General features: G+C 36.7%; 1 pseudogene; it reads left to right on the top strand.

Moving 5' to 3' along the window:
- The first annotated feature begins 12656 nt into the window (after window positions 1–12656).
- Window positions 12657–13529, top strand: LOC101608562 (annotated as a pseudogene).
- Window positions 13530–13759: the final 230 nt, after the last annotated feature.

Raw genomic sequence — 13759 nt, 5'->3', positions numbered from 1 at the left:
TTATTACAAGATCAACTTAAAATATCCCTGCAGGAGATTATGGGAAAGAGAAACAGTCTACATTATTGTTTTTGTATTTATTTCTAAATCATGTTCATCATGATAAGAAAATTTTGCTATTGATGTCTTAAATGAATTAGTAATTTATGAGAATATAAATCTTGTTCTTTATAATTTTTGACAAAAATACTGCTTGCATTTTCCTTTAACAAGAGTTTTGTCATGGATCAAGCTTTCCACGATCTTCTCAATAGAACTTCAGGAATAGAAACTATGAAATTCAGGACTAGTTTTTTAGATGACTAATTTAAGAAGGTGGGAGCTGGGCGTGGTGGTGCATGTCTTTAATCCTAGGACTCGAGTGGCAGAGATAAGAGGATTGCCTAGAGTTCGAGGCCACCTTGAGACTACAGAGTGAATTCCAGGTCAGCCTGGGCTAGAGTGAGACCCTACCTTGAAAACCAACAAGAAAGAAAAAAAGAAAAGAAGGTGGGATTTGTTCTCATGCATACAAAGTCATGGGACACTCTTCCTCACCATCATTTTATAGAATTTAGATATTGGATCTATATAATAGTATTTAAAAAATCGAAACTCAAATTTAAAAGGAAATACAAAAATTGAGATGCTACTACACAAGAGTTTTTAAAGTAATGAATTGATAAAACACTTTTCAAGGAAGACCAAATTTTTCTTTAGGAGGTGGGTTGGGTAATTCAAGTGAGACCCCAAGAAGTAGTCTGATGAATTTGTTTACTTCAATTTTGTTATAAAGACATTATAATTTGTGGTTGGACATCATATATATCATAGTGGACAAAGAAATATATACAAGCTGATCTTGAAAAAAGTACAGACCTAAAACTGAAATATGTTCTCCTTGTGATAGCAATGATAATACTGGTAATGGTTAGTTTCTAGGATTATTATTTTGATATTATCAATAACCTGCTGGTACATTTCTTTAATTACTAGAGGATTTTGGATTTTGATCACAGTAATGACAAATTTAAAGTGCTCTATTTACCAAGAACAATATTAAACAATTTCTTTTTGGGAAAAATAAGGTGCAGAAGTCAGGCATTGCAGTGCACACCTTTAATCCCAGCACTGTGAAGGCAGAGGTAGGAGGATCACTGTGAGTTAGAGGCCATCCTGAGACTACATAGTGAATTCCAAGTCAGTCTGGGTTTGAGTGAGACCCTACCTTGAAAACTAAATAAACAAACAAACAAACAAATAATGTGTAGGATGAGCACCTAGTATCTTATTTGTGGTAAAGAAGTAATTCAGTTATAGGTCTTTCATTATTTCAGTTGGGTGTTTTGTTATTCAACTAGTTTTCTGAAAAGATTTAAATATAGACTTCAAGTGAGATAAAAATACACAAAGAAAAATAGTTTTTCATGGCCAACCATTTTTGCATACCATTTACATACCATTGAAGTTTACATACCATTGAAGGAGATTAGGCAAAATCTAGCTTGTTTTTGACAGTTCCAGCGACAAATAGAGGCTCAGAGAGAACCAGGAGGTGCTGCCCCACATGCCACCTCACTTTGGCCAGAGAATGGAACTCATGTCTGATAGAGACTGACCTAAAGGTGCTCCTTGCTGCCTACAGTCTAATACACTAACTAGATAAATGGTCTAGGTGAGCTGGCACTGGAGTCCACCCTCCAAGTCTACAAATCAATAAGATCTTCCCCTTACACACCTGAATCAGATTAGGAGACATTGCTTCTTCCCCATAACTGATGGTTACCCCCACAATGCATGACCCACATTCCCCAACTAGGAGAGGGGGGGAAGGAAGGGAGGAGGGTAACGATGGTACCAACATGGCTGTTTACACACTGTGTACATAAATAATTACAATAAATACATTTCAATCAACTGTAAAGACTATTCCAGCTTTTCCCTTGCTCTCTGTGGCTTCCCTCTCATCCGGGCTTTGGTACAGTGAGTGGCTAACCCTCTCACCCTCCCAGGATCTGGGGAGGGGTAGGGGAATTCTGCGCTTAGTCTGGATAGTTTTTCTGTTTGCCTCTGTTTTATAATTTGGGTTATCTTCTTATATTAAGTACATGTATAATTTCCCTCTGGTCTAGAAATCTACCATATGCGTATTTTCCTTACACTCTATCTAGATCTGCCACATGGATACTTTCTCTAACTTTAGTCCTGTTACCTATACATAAGCACGGATCTAACACTCTTCACTACTCATTTTTCATCTGACTATTTTCTCCCTGTTATTCTTCCTTAAGTCACCACCATTTGTCCTTTTCACTTTCTCCTATGGGGAAATTCAGGGTGGGTGTTATGGGTATTCCTTCTAAATATCCCTACATAAGCACCTGAATTTCCTCTTGGATGTGCTTATTCCAAAAAAAACTTCAATTTCTCATCATCTTTGCTGTGTTTCCTCATGTGTGCATGTTTTCTGCCTCTTCCTTGCTTATGAGTTTGTTCTAACCTTATTAGATCCAAATTTCTCTTAAGTGAACCCCACAAATTGTGATTTCTCCCTAAATAAACTTAATAATTTATCCTTCTTGAGTTCATTTTCATCAATTATTTGGTAAAAATAGAACAGGACCCAAAATTGGTGTTCATGAACTTGAGAGACCCCCCTGGAACCCCGAAATCCTGTATCACCATTCAGACTCTTCTGCCTTGGAATAGTGCATATTTCATTAGTAAAGCTGCAAGATAGAAACAGGTAGTGGGTAATTAACAGAAATATAGCAGAAGGCTATTGGCACAGGAAACTTTTCTCTTAGGGTGAAAATAACACAGGTCTTTTCCCCAGAAAGGACACAGACAGCAGACCAAAGGATGATTACTACAAAACCAGTTTTGGTGAACCAATAACTCACACCTCATTCTGGGTGGTGGATTCACATAGAAACTGTACCTTGGATCCTACTTCCACTTATCCTTCTACCTGCTATATAATCTAACCTTTTCCTAAAATCCATTGCAGGGGACATGAGTGGTTGGAGAGGAGAGAAGGCAGGATACTTACTGTAACTTCAGATGAGAGTCTTATAACTCTGCCATCTTCTGTCTACTAGGGAGTTGTTGATAGCTCCATTACTCTTACTATAGACAATGTATCACAGTGTTGTTCTGCTTATGGCTACCAGGCCAAAGTATTCTTTACCTCAACGTGGATTCAATTTATGCTCAGAGGAAAACTGCCATGCTGCAGTTGTGGCAAAACAATTCATATAGAGTATTAAAAATTCCATATCCATACCTTACCAGGTGCCAAAGAGTACTCACAAAGTATGGATGATATTTTAATGAGAGACACAGAGGGAAAGAGTTATTTGCTCATTCTTTCTTTTTTAAAATTATATTTTAAAATTCATTTTAAAGAGTGAGAGTGTATGGGTGTATCAAGGATGCCTTCTGTTGCTGCAAAAGAACACTAGCTGTGTGTACCACTCTGTGCATCTGTCTTTATGGGGGTACTGGGAATCAAACCCCCAGGCCAGCAGGCTTTGTAAGCAAGTGCCTTTAACAGTGGAGCCATCTCCTAGAGCCATTTCATCCTTTCTATTAACAGCTTGGCAAGCTTTCAGGTTTTCATTTTTAAGATATGGATTTGTGCTATATTTCACAATTCTACTCCATGCTGCATATGCTTGCCATATCAAGCTTCTTTAAACACTGCATTGATATTCCAGTCTTACATTGACTCACAACTATCTACTCAATAAAGTCTAAATCCCTCACATGATTTCTAATGCCTTTCATATTCTTCTTCTACTCACCTTCTCATTTTTATTTTTAATAATTCCCTGAGAATTCTTCAGATTGTTAGATCTAGTCTCTTTATCTTCAGACAAACTTAACAATGCATTTCCACATTTTCACCTGTGTATGTGTTGATCCCTGACAACACCAGGCTTGTGACTGCTTTTCCTTTGCCCCACTGCTTGTCCAAAATATGGCTGTCATTTGAGTACCAACACAAGTCTCATGGATTCTTAGGAACTAAACTCTTATGCCAAGAGCTGAGGGGGAATTAGTCAGGTATCCAGTTAGGAAATTATTAGGTATCCAGTCAGGAGAGAGGTCTCATAAATGGAATACCATGCCTGCCTACCTCAGCACAGAGTTAACCATCTGATGCAGTCTATAAACAGATCCTTACCAGGTGGACTCAGCCTCTTTGGGCTGCTCATCTCTCCTGAACTTCTCATTCCTTGCTTCAGTATGGACACCCCTTAACTCAGTCCCAGCTGGGCTGAGAGGGGATGTAGGGGACCCCTCCCTCCCATGTGGGCTCTGTACCTCCTGCTAGTCACATGGAAGAAGCTCTCTGTACTTTCACCTCTTCCTTTCTCTTAATTTAATAAAGTACTTTAAGTCTTACCCACTGGCCTATGGATTTTATTTCCTTAAGTTCATGAGATAAGGATCTGGCAATACCCCACATTATTGGTGCATTGACATACTGGCATATTGATAAGGAGCCACAAAATTCCCATTCCAGCTCTATGTGCATAAAGTGCAGAGTTGCTTGCTCTAGGAAGTTACTCTAATAAGGAACTAAGTGAACAAATATTGAGGAGGTTTTTTTTTTTTTTTCAGGAAATGACAGTGACTTCATCAGACCTGTGGGAAATAATGAAATTAGGATGGTCTTAAAGAGGTGTCTGGAATTGAAGCAAGGGCATTACCACATAACACCTGATTCAGACTGATCTTAAATATATTTCCCATACCCCAAAGCACTTGTATTAGGTGAAAGGAAACCCCAGAGATGAGATGTAGCAGTGGGAAAAGTTGCTAGCAAGTGGAATAAAGATGAGCAGTCCTGCAGGTCTAACTGGGAAGGGTAGCACACCACCCTGTAGAGCTTTGGGGCAACTTTAAAAATCTGGACAGAAATTGAAAATATGATAATATTTTTGTACTGACTTTCTATCAAGTTAAATAACATAGTCTCATCTTCCATAGGAATCAGGACTACCTTGATCCCTGAAAGAAGCATAACACACTGTAGGTATTTCTAGAACATGTGGCTTTGACATGTTATTAATGTAAGGAAACATATTTAGGAAAAAGAATGGATAGATAGATAGATATTTCTGAAATAGGCATGCACTGAATTATATTTGAATGAAATGTATCTGTACTTTGCACTGGACAACACTATTAAGTGCAGGACATAGGATTATTGAGATATTTGTAGAAATTACAATTAAATACCTTAAAAAAGTTTGTTTCAAATCCTGAAGTGGTACCTCAGGTCTTTAATCCTAGTGCCCAGGAGGCTAGGGTAGGAGGATCTCCATTCAAGGCCAGCTTGGTCTTCAGAGCGAGTCCTACATTAGCCTGGGCAAAAGTGAGACACTAACTTAAACAAACAAACAAAAAATATTGTTTTTACAATATATATTGTCTGCGTATTACTAAAGCAGTAAAACCAATGATTTAAATTATTAAGAATGAACTCTCCCCTCCCCCCCTCAAGAAAAGAGAAATTATCTTGTCGAAATTTTCTCCTGGAAATTTCATTAAAGACAATTGTTTTCTACTAATTAATCTTCAGTGAGCAGTGTTGTTGCCTATTATATACATGATACATCTATATTTAGTAATTAAATGGCTGGATGTCAAATGGAAATGGTATTATTTTATGCAAAAATTGGAGCATTAATGAGCTTTCCTCAGTGTAAGGTCAGAACATATTTAAATTTGGACTAACACTGGAAAACATACAGACAAATTGGTTTAACTAAATAAAGTTAATCATTTTTATTAAAATCCATTAATAGAAACTATTCAAAATTACTGGGCTACTTTGTCCATACATGGCTTTTATAAAAAATCACAAACAACTGAACTTTATTTTGCTTGATATAATTTAAGATAACTCACTTTGTACTTAGTCTAATGAAGAGTTGGGTCACTAGTTTTATCTCTGCATGATTTCTACACAACTACTGACAACGTAGAGTCAGTGCGAAAAATAGAAGCATGATTTTAATGCCTTAAATCATCAAGGCTTATTGAAAAGAAAAAGAAGCATGCGTGTGTATAATATTTTCTTCTCATTAATGCAATATTAGAAACATTTTGTTTTGCATTTGAAAAGACTATGATTCATCTTGAGGGATTTATGAAAAATAAAATTCTAACCTTTCTAAAACTGTTCCTTTAGGAATGTTTATTTTAGAGCTGTATTTTTCAATGTGAAAAACTGACTCACTTTCAAATATCCTCTAAGATTTTGTTAGTCATTAAGAACATTCAGCTCTTGGATAGTCATTCAAGGCAGTGTCACAAATGTCTGAGTTATTTTCAATGAACCCTCAATTATATGTCTTTATTTTTCTTTCCCGTTGATATGAACAACCTCAAAGAAAAAATCATTTCTATGATGGACAAAAGACATTTAATATTGACTTATGGGTTTCCCAGTGAATGAGGAGGATAATGAAAAATAAAAAGGATTGAATAAAGAATGCAATGCTCTGTAATCTTGATCTATTTTTAAAGAATCTGTAACTGAAATCCACTTCTGAATACACCATGTGGCATCATATCTAATGCCTCTCCAGATAGATAGCTTTTCTTTTCACAAAAAAAATTATCAATTATATATTTCAAAAATGTCAATCACATGAGAGCTTAGTTGGCCTAAACCACCTTAAGTCCTTGCAGGTCTTTGGGGTCATTGATTTTGTTCATTGGGCAGGTCATGAATGTGTTATGAATTGATAGGTTTCTGTCATAAGGAAAAGAGCTCAGACAAGAAGCTTTTGTAAATACATCTCATTCATATATTTATTTTTCCAGCTCAGAAAGAAGTCTGCTTAGTTTAATCCTACTCTTATTTCTTTTTGCTAACAATTTTAACTTGCTTTGAGGTCCATCATCATTTCCAGAGTTTAACTAATAAGCTGGAAAAAAAAGTCTCCTCAATGTAGGCCTTCTTCAACAAAGTCTATGTGACAAGTTACGATATATTTCAATAGTGCATGATTTTTTTCACAAATTTCATTAGCGCATCATTGATTGCTCATTTTTCAGCTCTCAAAACAATTTAACATAGTCTCTTTCATGCAGAGGATAACATATTCATATTATTTGATTTTTGATGAAACCAAATGACCCTTTAAATTTGCAATAGAATTCTTTAATTTTGTATGAGTTTCTTTACTGCTGTTCATTTAATTTTCTGTTTCCATTAACCATCTGCAAGCATTTGACTCTCTGACAATTATTCAGCTGTGCTACATTATGACTGACACACTTTATAAATCCCCCCCCCAAAGAAAACAGAAAGGAAAGAAAGTGGATGAGGGTTAGAGATCACCAGAGAAGGGAGGAGAAAGCAATCGAACACAAATGTCATGGTTTGGAATCATGTATTTTCCATTCAGCTGAAACATCTGAGTGGTAATTATTGGTCCAACTGTAAATCTAGCCTAATTGCATTTTGTCTTCATTTTTGATAAGCACTTCGGGATGATGATGATTACTCTTGCTAAATGCATTTGTTCCATGAATGTTTTCCCACACTGATGGCCAGCAGTCCTTGCAGATAAAAAAAACTGAAGACAAAATGGCTCAATTCTGCTACAACTAAATCAGTATTGATTTTTTTTTTTTTTCAAGTAAAAGAGAGACCTTCTATGTGTGCCTTTCATTTTTCTGCCTACCCACCACATATGGGGATTTGGTCAGTATATATTAGACAGGATCTTAAATAACTGACATAACTGAGAGGCCATTTCTGGGCAATTATCACTTATTAACTGTGTCACTTGTCTGACAAATAAAGAACATTGCATCTTGCCCATTTTCTTAAAGACCTGAATTGAAAAGAACCCTACGGCTTGATTTAATTTTTCTTTGTACCATGGAAACCTTTTGCCATGTTGACTTCAATGTAATTTTTGCTTCATTATACTTATGCTTTTTTCCCCTTCCTATTATTGAATACCCGGTGAGCCTTTCAATGATGGCACAGGGACAGGCTGTTAGTGGCCTTTCATAAATCTCTGTATTTCATAGTAGAGCAATTAAACTAAACATTTAGATTTCTGCTACAAATTTAAATGCACAAGTGGAAGCAAATGGCTGTGGAATTGAAGGGCATTTCATTGCTTCATCGTTGCACTTCAGCTTTTCACTGAATGCTATGACAAAGAAAGTCTAGAAAAATTGTAGTTCTGGAGGCTTTCAGATTAAAAAAAAAATTCAGTAATGTAGCATTAAGTACAATCTACACAGAATGAAGACCACATGTAACTATTCATTGGCCTGATTTAGACATTGCATTTAAGTTCTTGAAATATTTATGAGCAACAATTAAGGCCACCTTTGACAATGGGGCAAGGGAGAAAGCTGCCTTCGTGTTCTGGAACAAGGCAGTCTCTCAACAGTGCTTGCTCTAACCTGGGGCAAAACACCTGCAGAGGGTGGATAATAGCTCAAGTTGTTAAAAAAATAAATTAAAAAAATATATAAAACAACACTAATACTGAGAGCAGTACACCAAAAAACAAGCTTACATCATACGAATCTTCTTAAAGTCTGCTACAAAGCTTGGCCTTCCCAGAATTAACATTCTGATGGAATAGAATGTTCACAAAATTCATTCTTGGCAGACAGTTGTTTCCTTGATAAGCATTCCTCTTTCCCTTGCCAGGAGCTCAGAATTTCATTTGCTGTTTCACCCACCCCCATTCCCTGTGTCTGTGGCTAGCTGGGAAGAAGAAGAGAACAGCACAAACCCTAGGCTGGAATTCACTGAGCAACAGTTTTCCTGGCCATTGGGTTCCTTTAGGGTGGACACACAATCTGTGCCAATTTGATCAAGTCTTCTGATGACTGCTAGCAAAGACTGGACAGTGACAATGGAGCTTCTAAGTTTCCACATCTCAGTCCATTGTACAGATGCAGAAAAACCAGCGTCTTGAGAGCAGTGAAAAGAAAGCAGGCCCTGGGACCGTCACTTAGGTTTGTGCTCAGATGAGTCAATGACCTCGCTGGTTGCTTAAGCCAGTTTGCATTGATTTTTCTGTTGACAAAATAGGTAAATATAGAGGCTAAATCTATTCGGGTAAGATTATGGAGCAGCATGAAAAGAAAATAGATGCAGAAAATAAATGCTCAAATTTTAGTTTAGAGAAAGTACAAGTTATCATATTCCTTTGTCCCTTACACTTTTTCCATCAAGTACAATAACACCCTTTGTGTGAGGTGAAAATTCTAGCAGTGTCATGAATTTACTTTGTATTACACATACATCATGAAAAGTTTCTATATCACTTTTAATTTTTAACAAATTCAAGATTAATTACCAGTTCCAAAAATAAAATAATAGTCATCAATTTGCCTTCCTGTTTTCTTGTTTAATAATTTCAGAATTTAAGAATGTAAGGGGAAAATAAGATTCTGTTTTTGACCACTTCACTTATCTCCTTATTAAATTTGGCTTAAGACTGGCAATGAAACATGGGATACTTTTTTGAAGAAATCAAGGAAGGGAAAACGATTTAGTTGCTAGTCATGACCTAGACACAGATATGGTGGGAAGGCATTTGAGCTGAGGAATAAAAATGGTCTCAAAAAGAGAGAAATCAGTCTCCCTACCATATTTGGAAGGAATCTCATGGTATGTAACTAATGTTTATGCTTTACACTTGAAGTTGAAATCTGTATTTCAGGTCTACTGTTGGAAGTACAGGACCAACAAGAGCAGCAGTTTTACCACATTGTGTGCACTATGTACAATTGTTTCATTAAAACATCAGGGATAAGCAATCTCTCTGATTTCTGGCAATGTAGAGTAAATATATATTGAGAATAGATACTCCTATGAAGTACTAGAATAAACCAAGATATGAAAAAAATGTAACAGCAAAGTATAAAAATAGGGCTGGAGACATGGCTTAGCTGTTAAGACAATTGCCTGTGAAGCCTACGGACCCAGGTTCAATTCCCTAGATCTCATATAAGCCAGATGCACACTGTGGCATATGTGACTGGAGTTTGTTTGCAGTGGCTAGGGACCCTGGCATGCCTATTCTTTCTCTCTCTATGTATGTATGTATATATATATGTATATATATATATATATATATATATATATATATATATATATATATATGCCTCTCTCTCTTAAAAACAAATATAATATTTTAAAAAGTGTAAAAACTATAAAATTGATTCCATTTCTCTGTTTTGTATTCTTACCAATAACCATATTTATTAAGGTCTTATTTCTGAGAAATTAAGCACTGACTCCTGAGGAAGCTCTTTGTAGGCTGGCAGGAATCTAGCAATGACTTGGGACCCCATTTGGCCACTGCTTTGCAGATAGTGTCAACAATGTTATCATTAAAACAAAAAGTCATTAAAGAGACATTAAGTAGAACTACTTAGGCCCTAAAACATATCTAATGATTAAACAAATGATATTGATAGGTAATTAAAAAAAAACATGTTTTCTATGTTGTATGAGGAAGTTGTAGGTGGTGGGTATGTCATTTCAATAACCACCAAAGAACTGAAAATAAGGCAATATGCTCAATATCATCAAATTAATGATATGCATGGGTATATGTGTATCCCATATGTATGTGCATATACCCTTATTACACTCACATACTTTGTTTGCATTTTTTGTTTTAATGAGCAACACTTACCTATTAATATGATAGTATCATTAGGAATATTTATTTCTATTGCAAGAGAAAACAATTCACCTGAAATCATTATCATTAAAATTTGACATTTTTTTTTTGGTATGTTTCTAGTGGGGACACAGATCTATAAAATAATGTTTCTTTTTTCCTTCTTTCCCTTTTTCCTTTAGTCATTCATTTCTTCCTTCATTCTTCACTCTCTTTATTTGTTCCTCCCTTCCTCACCCTCTTCTTATTTTAATTTTCCATTGTTTCAAAATAAGATTTGTGATGCAGGGTGGCCTCAGACATGCTAGGTATCAAAGGCAAGACCCAAATTTTTCATTCTCTACCAAGTGCCTAAGTGTGAAACTCAGAGAAAGCAAATCATATGACAACAGCATTTAATGTTTCCTCCAATTTCAGTAACTTATGAATGAATCTGCATGATGTTTTCAATTAAGACTTTATTCTGATTGCATTGTTTACTTTCTTACATTTTATCACAGTATATCACAAAGAACGCATGATTTACATTGGTGTTCTCACTTTACATGTTAAAATATGCATTAGACTCCTGGACAGCAAAACAGAATTTTTGGAATGATAAAATGATTAATGCATGTGAAGTAAGCTCCTAGAGCCATCATGACTATTGTAAAGTTTAAACATTTAGTTTTCTGTCAAGCAGTTATGAATTTAATATTATGTTTTTTTTTCTTTTGTTGTTATTTTTATTTTGAAAGACAGAGTGAGAAAGGAAGAGGTAGAGAAAGAAAGAGAGAATGGGTACACCAAGAACTTCAACCTGCTTCAAACAAACTCCAGACACCTGTGCCCCCTTGTGTACATGTGTGACACTGGGCACTTTGTCACTGTGTGTCTGGCTACAAGGGATCTGGAGATTTGAAAACCAGTTCTCAGGTTTCACAGGCAAATACTTTTAACTGTTAAGCCATCTCTCCAGCCCACATGTTAGTCTTTTTGATGTTAAATTATGAGTACAAATAAAATATATATTCTCAGCTATATAGGTACCATTTGAAGGCTTTGTTGGTAGTATTTATGCCATTCCCTGCTCCAAGAAGTTTTGGAAGTATAAGGAACCAATAGAGACCAAGTGGGAAAGCCAGATTCATTTCTACTCAGAAGTTATTGCTAATCGTTGTCTTTTCATTTCTCTTTAAGCAAGAAAGCAAAACAAGTGCATAAATATGAAATTGAATATGAAAAAAAATCAAAATAAGTCAACATGAGATGACACAGATATCAGACAAAGATGTTTTTTTTTCCAGAAATCATGACAAATAAGTAAGACTATTCTTCAATCTGGAACTGAAAGAATCCTGAATTCTACTTCCAGAAAATAACCTTCAAATTATGGGCCAAAAGTTATCCAACTGAGGAAAACCTAGCAGAATGGGTCACCAACAGGTGCACTATAAAATAATGTATAGAGAAAATTCCCTGGGTAGTTATAAAATGATAAACAAAGTAATGCTAGAACATGAGGGAAAATAAAATGAAAAATAAATGTAAGTCTAAAACTAATACAATTTTTGTGCTTTTGAGATTCTAGTTACTTTTTTTGTTTTGTTTTGTTTTTCAAAGTAGGGTCTCACTCTGGCCCAGGTTGACCTAGAATTCACTATGTAGTCTCAGGGTGGCCTCGAACTCACAGTGATCCTCCTATCTCTGCCTCCCAAATGCTGGGATTAAAGGCGTGTGCCACCACACCTGGCTCTAGTTACAAAAGTAACTAGAACTGATATGACAATTGATTTAAAAACCTTGATAATGTAGTTTTTAATGTAAAGTAGTTAACATAATTATAAAGTAGAAGATATGAAAATATGATTCAAGGGCTGGATTGAGCAGAGCGGGGAGCCTCAGGGATTGGGCTGCGCTGCAGCCAGAAATGCTGTCTAGCCAGTGGACACTGAGGCCAGAGGAGTTGGATGACACAGACCTCTGAATCTGCTGGAAGTACACGCTATGAACCCTTTGTGGAGCATGTTTGCAGGCCCTGTGCTCAAATGATCTGATGGGGATGAGAAAATGTTAACAACAGGAGATGTGAAAACTAGTCCTCCACGAAGTGCACCAAAAAAAGCAGCTGCCTTCTATTCCCAAAAATGCTTTGCCCATCATGAAGCCTACATCTCCTGCCCCAGCAGTACAGTCAACAAATGGCACACATGCATCTTACGGACCCTTCTACTTGGGGTACTCACTTCTTGCAGGTTTTACCCTGGTTGTGAAGCAGAAGTTGCCAGGTGTCTAAATACAGCCATCTTACCTCTCTGCATTAACGCGGTTTTGAGTAATATTCCTACGCACGGGCTATATCAGGATGGCATGTTCAAGTTTACAGTTTATATCCCTGATAACTACCAGATGGTGACTGTCCACACCTGGTGTTTGATATTCCCATCTTTCTCCTACTAGTTGATCCCACCCCAGGTGAAGAGAGCGTTTGCAAAGTGGAGGCCAAACCATAACCATATTTGGCAAGTTTTAATGTTCACAAGGAGAGTTTTCTACAAGATCTACACAACAAGCCCCCTAAACACAGAAGCTGCAGTACTGTGTGAAAAAGATGTTCAGCTTTTTAAAAATAAAGTGGTCGACGGTGTTAAAGTACGTAACTGCTCATTTGTTTGACCAGCCAAAAATAGAAGATCCCTGTGCAATTAACTTTTCTCTATGGAACCCTTCTGCGCATGATGAAGGCAGAGAGAAGATGGTGACTCAGAAAAGAAGCCTGATGAGCAGCCCAATAAGAGTGTTCATGTTGCTGGCCTTTCGTGGGTAAAGCCTGGCTCAGTACAGCCTTTCAGTAAAGAAGAGAAGACAGCAGCAGCTTAACAGACGGCAAATGTGGTGCACCGCGCTTTCCTCCTGGACTCTGGCCTCATTCAAGCCGACTAATGGCAAATGACTGCCTGAAGAGTAAATGCGTAACAGCGACTGATCTCTGCAATGCCGGTGGATTCCTAGGTCCTAACAGCAGCGGGTGGAAGGCCCTCATTAAGTAATGCGTTACTTCTAGGCTGGCTATCTAGATCAGTACTCCAGATTACTGGGGACCTTGAGGC

This window comes from Jaculus jaculus, chromosome 13 (assembly GCF_020740685.1).
Source record: "Jaculus jaculus isolate mJacJac1 chromosome 13, mJacJac1.mat.Y.cur, whole genome shotgun sequence".
NCBI classification, from domain to species: Eukaryota; Metazoa; Chordata; class Mammalia; order Rodentia; family Dipodidae; genus Jaculus; species Jaculus jaculus.
Note: the sequence above shows the minus strand (reverse complement) of the source record. Positions and strands in the feature narration are given on the sequence as shown.